The sequence below is a fragment of the Amblyomma maculatum genome, chromosome 1 (genome assembly GCF_055883805.1).
Source record: "Amblyomma maculatum isolate TAMU_Amacu chromosome 1, ASM5588380v1, whole genome shotgun sequence".
NCBI lineage: Eukaryota > Metazoa > Arthropoda > Arachnida > Ixodida > Ixodidae > Amblyomma > Amblyomma maculatum.
The window spans coordinates 456,527,886-456,536,989 of NC_139344.1; the positions used below are offsets into that span (position 1 = coordinate 456,527,886).

General features: G+C 43.7%; 1 long non-coding RNA gene across 1 annotated transcript; it reads right to left on the reverse strand.

Moving 5' to 3' along the window:
- Positions 1 to 364: 364 nt before the first annotated feature.
- On the reverse strand, positions 365 to 2,204 carry LOC146209725 (uncharacterized). The gene is made up of 3 exons (XR_014703468.1): positions 2,108 to 2,204; positions 713 to 856; positions 365 to 620 (listed from the first exon to the last, which is right to left on the reverse strand). It is a non-coding gene; the product is annotated as an uncharacterized LOC146209725 (long non-coding RNA).
- Between the last annotated feature and the right edge of the window lie 6,900 nt (positions 2,205 to 9,104).

Genomic DNA, 9,104 nt, shown 5'->3' on the forward strand with positions numbered 1-9,104 from the left:
CGTAAGGGAAGGGAGGAAGGTGGGAATGAAAGTGGAAAGAGAGAAAGAGGAGCCGTAGTGGAGGGCTACGGAGTAATTTCGACCACCTGGGGATCTTTAACGTGCGTTGACATCGCACAGCACACGGACGCCACTTCGTTTCGCCTCCATCGAAACGCAGCCGCCGGGGCCGGGTTCGAACCCGGGAACTCCGGCACAGTAGTCGGGCGTCTTACCACTGCACCACCCCGGCGGGGCCTTATAGTGCTGAATGTTTCAATAATCAGTCCCATGTGTATGCAGTGCTGATATTTTTCATGTAGCTTTTTATTGAAATAAAGCATGCTGAGAATATCCATGCACAGAAAATAATACAGCTGAAAGGTTCATTGCATGATGATTTATTAGGTGTGCATGGGTTACAGGGCACGGAAATATTTAAGCAGAACTCTTAGACTTCAGTGCTCCTCCTGTTTTTGCGTCCCTTGGCAAGGTGTTCTCAGGTCCCAGGTTGGAGGAAGGCGTTGAGTTCATCGCAGCTTCTTTTGTGGTCGGTTGCAGGGGCAGTAGCTCCCAGCAGCCTTTAAAGATATGGACTTGAGCAGCGTGCATAACAATGTATTTCCTTTCGCAGATGGCACCTGGAACATTCATAATCCCATTAAGAGAGAAAACTTTTGGAAAGTGGAAGTACAGCTAGACCATGGAGTAAAAATGCAAAATAAAGCACCACCTGTTGGCCCTCAGGCAACTTTCTTGTCTGGTTTACTCAGGTTGAAATAAGCTGCATACTCGGTGAGGCCGGCCATATTAACTTGGTTACATTGGTTTCGACATCTGGCAGTGCACGGCTTCCCATGTGGATGTGTTGTTGACGCTGAAAACATAAAACAAATGATTCCGTTATCTATTCGTTAAACGGTAATCAGTGCTTGCCCCCTTCTTCTTGTAGTGCCTTTGTGATCGAACACCTCCTGTAGAAGAAAGACGTCGTCATAACTGCATGCTTCAAATCATAGCTTTCCTTTGAATAGTTTTCGTTAGGGTAGATTGCCGCAAGAACTAAAAGAAACTACAAAGAAAAAAGAGACGCAAAAAATGGCAGTCGCACTCCGACCGCGGCTGCTAAAATTAGTGTACACCGCATCATTGCTGCAAACAGAACATTTTAAATTTGTCAAAGCTGCAGCCAAAACAACGTACTACACAAATGCTTTGGGGTTTGTATGATATACTCAAATTGAAAAAATAAATAAATCCGTAGTTTAGCATCACGTTTGTTGCAGAAACAAGTTTCTACGTGTGGTAAAGTATAAGAACTATGGTAGCAACTGTAAATAAGAATCCCCTTTTCAGAATTTTTTTTTCATAGAGTTCTTCGCGCGGACTGTAGAAGCTCTTGCACGTAGAAGATAAAGTGTCATGTTTTAGGCAAGCCCCTTTTTCTGCGCGATATAACAATCAATAATTGTGGATAAGTACATTTTCGAACGAAAAGTTTGTTTTTTATTATTTCCGCAAAAATTCAAATTTAGCAAAAAGAATAAGTGCGTCGGCAGATCTTCTTTCCCGACGCTTTTAGTTTTCTACAAGTAATAGTAAAACTGCACCTGCTGGCTATTTTATGACACTTCTACTACTCGGGATTAGCGCAGGAGAAAGATCAAACACGTGAATAAGCTAAAAGTCGTATAGACCATTCCTAACGCTCATTCATAACGGCAAATTACAATATTGAATATTCGCTCGCAACTAAAAAAACATGTTCCAGAAAGCTCAACTTAACCATGCGTTTTGAATATAGTATGTAAAAGAAATTGATCACTTAGACACACAACACGCGCGATTAAGTTGTAACCTGAAAATCACACAAAACACGCATCATGTTTTACAGGGCCACATTTTTCTTTTGCAATACAAACTGATCACCTCTGCGCCGTAAATTTTGTCTTTGTGACCAGAGTTTATGCATACAAATTAGTGTGCTGAAAATACAGTTCAGAATTAACTGGCGTGGTACGGTCGAAATAAATGGCTTTCCGTTCTCTCAAGCATATGGGTTATTGACATGATGATCAAGGCTGACAACATACAGCACCAAATCATGCAAAAAAAAAAGGTATCTTACCGTAAGGCTAGCGCAGATTCGCAGACCTCAGTTGCAACAATCCAAAATGAATGTTGCCAGGCAAAGTACATCACAGTGATCTGATGCTTTATTACACCTGGTAAGAAAAAGTAGCGATCTTAGAACGAGACAAAGCAAGAAATAATCTCCGAAAGCTCAGTTCAGTTATGAACAAACAACTTAAAATGCTGGTGATACTCACAGATATCCTCTTTCAGGCATGGTCATTAAAACGAATTGAAACTTTGACAAGGCTTGGGTTTTCGGTTCTGCTGTCCAAACCTGCGGGAGCTCGAGCAGCTCGAGCGGGTGGGGATTGTGTGGCCTGCCGAACGCCTCTGAATCAACCGTTTGTGTCGAGTTTCGAGGCACGGTTGGAAGGGGGCAGAAGGGTCGTTGTGTTTTCTCTCTCTCTCTCTCTCTTTTTTTTTTGCTTGAGATCTGTCTAAAGAGGAGGCATAAAGCTCGAAAGGCGGTGAGAGAAAGGAAAAAAGTCCCGTAAGACCGCGCGAGCCCAGAAGGCTGCCAGCCAGGAAAGTTGACTCCCCCCCACCCCTCCCCACGTCCCATCTCCCCTTCCCACGCCCCCCCCCCCCCAAGAATATCCCACAGATCCTAGAAGAAGAAGTTGGCGGGAAGGAAGGGAAGAGTGCGGGGAAGTAGACGGGGGAGGGGGGGGGGCATTGTGAGCAACGCATGCCTAGCCGAGAGGAAAGAAAGGGCAGTGAAGGTCGCTGTCCTTCCGCGATGACTGCTTCACGGGGAGAAAAGGCTACAAGACGTGAAGTTGAAAGCAGTTTGGAAAATTGCTTTAGTCAAGGCCCTCGGGCGGAGAGGCGACAAAAGGACGAGAGAATAGAAACCATATGTTCTTTGCGCCAAGCGTGTGAGGAGGAATGCGCAGAGTTTTGCCCTTCGCTTCGCTAAAACAACGAGGAGTGCGTTCAGAGCTCTTATGTCGCCTCGACTGTTGGCTCCGTAACATTTTCAGTGGAATGATAATTTCGCTATATTTTTTTTGTTAATGCAAAATACGTTTTACTTCAGTGTTTCAGATAATAATCACATACGTAAAACAATCTTCAGTTTTCACGGAATCGTCCTCGGTTCGAACTAATGGACATATTTTTTTATTAAAGATGGCACACAGGTCGCTGTTCATGACAGAGTGCTCTTGAAACGTCATCACGCGCAACTGAGCGATGCAACAGCCCATATACTTGCTGTATTCCTATTAAGGAAAAGAAAAGCGAAAACGACCATAACTACGGGTACATCAAGGTTAAAAATTCCCATGTTATTCGTTTTTTATTTTTTTTTTTCAAATCAAGTGGACATTTAGAGCAAGAAAAAATCCGCGTAGAACTAAGCGTGGGCATATAAAGCAGCAAGAAATGCAAAATAGTCGACGAGCTAAGATCTGAAGAACTAAATTGGCAGTAAAGAAAAAATAGAAAGAAAGCAAGGGTCAACATTGAAACTATATCTACGAACTTGGGACAAGGTAGTCCTCAAAAAGAAGCGCGGTATAATCATCTTTCAGCCCGCGGAAGCAGCGCTTGTGAAAGCGGCAGAATATTTCAGAGAGGAAACCTAATTCTCAATCATGTGTTAAATTCTTCGAGAGTGGTGTTCTCTAAAAATGCCCCAAAACTGCTAAAGTAACGCACTCGCATTACTTTTAATATATATGAATTGCTATTAGCTGTCTGATTGACACGATGGGATAGAATTATTTAGTTCTCTGAAGGGAAACGCCTTCGGTGTGGTGATTATATGGTTGGATAATAAGGCAATGAATGTTTGAAGAATAGTTTCTGAACAATGCTTAGAAGAGCGCTGTCAAACGCTGTGGTCAAATGCATCATTATGAGCCATGTATTACAGCTTTCGAACAAAAATAACTTCCGTAAAAAACATCGTTATTATGCAATTTCAATTTTGTTACCATATATGCTGGCGACACATGTGCGCGCATTCATTACACTGTAGGTAATTGTTTTAAATTTTTATATTTTTTTTCGTTTGCCTTGCCCCATGCAGTGCTGTAGATTTTTTTATTATCCTTTACATGTACACAACTCTTTGGCAGTGTGCGATTTACGTCGCATTAGAATACGAACCATTCCAGGAGAGTTCAGATTTCTTTTCTTGTCAAGTGAATTAGCTAGACATAGCGTAAAATATATGTTGCTTGTATTTTTTCTTTGAGCTGAAATATTTTATGCGCTGCTGCACCGATGGCCAAAGTCGTCCAGTCTTTGTTGCTGAAGCCCACAGCAGAGCGCTAAAGAGTACAGGAATAAGATGCAAATTTGTGTTTAGTAGATATTAGAACTTGAAGGCCTTGAAAGCAGCCCAACATATTTGTCTATAAGAACAGCTAGTACTGAGGCGTGGTATAGTCGTTGCTTATGCTGAATGCTGGAAACAGCTAGGGTAATGGCGAATCATGCAGTGCGTGTTTGATTGGCTAGCGCGATCGATCTCTCCCACCTCTGCTATAGCTTGAACATGTTGGGTTCCTTTCCATCACGTAAAAAAAGGCGGAAATAATGATGCTACGCGTGCGTGTTCCCAATCATGGACAAAGGTTTACAGGATGTGGATTCACCGGATATATTCGATCGTTTCTGCGTTTACTATCCAAACGTAACTCCTGGTCTTTGTTCAAGCGACACACACGTTCTGTTGCGTTCTTTGCATTTGAGTACCTTGCGTTTCTTGACTGCGCAGGATTTTTTTCGCGAACACGCATCTATTAAACTTTTGCTTGCCAGATCAGATGTGTGCTCGAGCGTGCGCGTATGCTTGTGCACTCGCATGCGTTTAACTAGACCCATGGAACGAAATCCCGTGCGCGAGAGTTGTGCGCGAGATGTGTTCGGGATCTGTGCATGGATATATCTGTGCATCGGATCTGTGCATTGATGTGTCAATCACTTTCAATCATCCTGATTTGACGAGATCAGAAAAACAAATTGTCTCCACCGGGAATCGAATTCCTAGCCTAGTTAACGCTTTAACCAACTGCGCTAAACCCTGGATCGCGAAACTAGCACCATATATAATTCTTGTCTACCGTGAGGATAGCGACGAGAATGATGCTGCAATTATTGATAATGACAATGATGACAGTATCAATGGTAATGACGCTGCGTTTAGTTGATAACGATAAGGATACGTGATGCACTGTATGCAGTAGCATTAATCTCGCCTTCGCTAATTTCTGCAGTGTAGATTCCACGTGCCGTCAGAATTTTTTCAACACTTGGCTAAAGTTTGGAACACTATCTGTGTTAGGTATACGTCCACGCGTGATCGACATCCGGGCCTCTAGTCTGCAGGAATTATCTCGAAGATATTATATGCAGAATTTTACATAACAATTAATCGTGCCTAAAGTCGTAAATAAAAGAGTTCTCTACCAAAATTATCAAGTATAATCGCAGGTCATCCACAACAATTAGCGAATCACGAAAAATGTATTCAGAAAAATATATTCTACATTTTCCGTAATGGGCACTTCTGTGCATTTTGTCTGGTCAGCTCAGTCTAACAATTTTAGGAGAATCTATACATTAATCACAATAAACGTTATATATATATATATGGTGGCCCAAATTACGTATGGCATATGAATATCTTCTACAGTTGAACGTAAACTGATGCCCGGGTCAGCGAAAAATTTAGTTGGGACGAAATTAGCCCAAAAACACTGTCATATTAGGATACAAGCATTAGAAATGTCTGTGTCGGTCAGAGCTGCTTCTTCTGCTTTTTTAGCGCCGCCGCAGCCTGAAATGTGCAAAGGTGGCCAGCCATCAAAGCTCGTTAGACAATATCGACCACTAGAAACCATGATATATACAATGTTGGGATGCCATCAAAGCTGATGGGACAATATTGACCAATTTATGTCAAGATATATGCAATGTTGACAAGCCATCCTGATTGGCAGAACATTATTGCCCAACCTATGCCATTAGGGTGCAATGCTGGCTAGCCATCACAGTCCATCGAACAATATTGTACAATATAATGCATATGTATACATTGTTGGCAGGCCGCCATGACAGGCAGGTCACTATTGACAACATATGCCATGATTTATTTATTGCTGACAAGGCAACCATAATAGCCGGACAATATTAACCTATTTATGCCATTATATGTGCAATGCCGGCCAGCCATCAGACCTCATTAGGCAATATTGACCGCTATAATCCAAGATATATACAATGTTAGGATGCCACCAAAGCTGGTGGGGCAATATTGACCAATGTATGCCAAGATATATTCAATGTTGACGAGGCAGCCATAATGACCGGACAATATTAGCCAAGCTATGCCATGATATGTGCAATGCTGGCCAGCCATCAAGGCTCATTAGACAATATCGACCACTAGAAACCAAGATATTACAATGTTAGGAAGCTGCCAATGTTGGTTTGACATTATTGACCACTGTATGCCTAGATATATTCAATATTGAGAAGCCGTTGTTATTGACCGGACAATATTTACCAGGTTATACCAAGGTGTGGGAGATATTGGCAAACCATTGCAGCTGGTTGGCCAATAATGACCAGGCTGCCTCATTGTGTATACAATAATGGCAAACTGTTCAATATGAATGGGCATTATTGACCGCTGTTAGCCGGTCGAATGCCAATAACGGATATGGGTGAAGTTCACTGGGCAAATAATGATTATAGTATAGCGTGGCTGCACATTATTGGTAGCTCAATAACACCATTGGGCCACTTGTGGGCCAGCAATCCCCGATCAATCCCCATTATTGGGCCGATGAAATGTGCTGCCTGGGATTGTGGATGGAGCTCCAGCCTCTGCTTTTATTGATACCGGCGCCTAACTATCCGTTCTGAGCCCCTCATTTGCCGTCGCCTCAAGAAAGTCTTTGCGCCCGCCGCCTCATCCACATTTTGCGTCGATAATGGCAGTCCTGCTGTTGTAGTTGGCACTTGTACGGCGTGAGTTCCCATTGCTGGCTGCCATGCCTCAGTGTTGTTCACCGTCCTACATGAATACCCCCATCACGTTATTCTTGGGATTGACTTTTTAACATACCATTCTGCCCTCATTGACTGCTCTACCGGCCTGCTTTGCTTGGACCTGCCGCTATGCTCTGAAGACCCCGCCTGCTCAGCCCAGTTCTGCCATCTTCCTCCTGATGCTGCCGTTTACATTCCTATGTCACTAATCCCACCTGTCCCAGATGGCGACTATGTTGCGTGTCCTGTTACTGACGTCATCCTGCAGCGGCACGTCGCCCTTCCTTATCTAATTTTGCATATTTACCAGAGTCACACCAATCTCCCTGTCCTCAACTTCAGCTTCTTAACTGAAGCGCCGCCGGAAGCAATTTCACTTGCTACGCTGTCACCGTTGACAGATTGTGCCGTTTCAGCTCCGACTAGAGATAATCCAACTACCATCTCTGCAGCCCATGTCATGTTCTCCACATCGCGTGCTCATCCTGTTAACAGTTTGCCTGATTTCCAACCTCAATTCACCGCCGACTTAACGCAAGCTTTTTCTCACCAACAGTGACCTTTATGACTTCGGTACTAGTCCGTTTGGTCAAAGTACTGTTGTAACCAATCGCATTGACATCGGCGACGCTAGTCCTATTCACAGGCGGCCTATCGTGTTTAACTTGCCGGGCGGCGCGTCGTTCAAATGGAGGTTGAGCAGATGTGGGATGACATAACCGACCCTTCCACTAGTTCATGGGCATCCCCTGTCGTTATGGCCAAAAAGGATAACAGTTAGTGATTCTGCATTGACTACAGCCATTTGAATATGATAACCAAAATGATGTCTGTCCTCTTGCGCGTATCGACGATCAGCTTGGTAGTTTCCGTAGAGCCAGCAACTTTTAATCCATTGACCTTCGTTCCGGTCACTGGCAGATCTCTGTTTATTTTATAAAAGAGGCAGTGAAAATACAGCGCTCATCACCCCTGATGCCTCTACTAATTTAAAGTCATGACTTTTGGCCTTCGCAATACCCCAGCAACCTTCAAACGCATGATGGACTCCTTGACTGCAGTCTTAATGTGAACCATTTGTTTGTGCTATCTTGACGACGTAATTGTTTTCTTCACTGTATTTGACAGTCACCTATATCGCCTTTTTAAAGTTCTTGCGCATTTTCGTGGAGGCGGACTTCAACGAAATTCCAAGAATGCAGCTTCGGTCACCGAGAAATCAAAATCTCTGGTCACTTGGTCAATGCTGCCAGTGTTCGGACTGATCCTGACAAGATTCGCGCTATCAGAGATTTTCCGACTCCGCGTTCATCCAGCGATGTTCGAAGCTTTATTGGGTTATTTTTCTATTTTGGACGATTTGTACCGAGCTTCGCAACCCTTGCTCGTCCTCTCACTCACCTCCTGAAGAAAGACGTTTCGTTTTCTTGGGAGCTGGTACAAGTTGCAGCTTTCTCAGAGCCTATTGCTGCTCTCACTACTTCACCCGTCAGCCCATTTGAACCGACCTGCCCCTACTGATCGACGCAAGTGACAAGGCATAGGAGCTATACTCGCTCAGCCACAACATGGCCGCACAAGGGTGAGTGCTTATGCCACTCGTCTCCTATTTAGGCGCATACAAAATTATTCTATTACACAGCTAGAATGTCTGGCGCTTGTTTGGGCTATTACAAAATTTCGCCAATATTTATTTGGCCATCCCTTTACTGTTATAACAGACCATCATGCCTTGTGTTAGCTTTCCTAACTCAATGGTCCTACGGACCATTCGGGACGCTGGTGGCTATGATTGCAATATACTTTTTCCGTCATCTACAAGTATGGCCGGCTTCACCAAGATGCAGGCTGCTTATACCGTCATCCCGTCGACTCCCCTAGCCCTTCCGTTCCGACTCTAACGATAAGGCCTGTATCTTATGTCTTGGCCTTTTCTAATATTGCCGACGAATAGTGCTTGAATCCTTCGCTTCATTCACTTA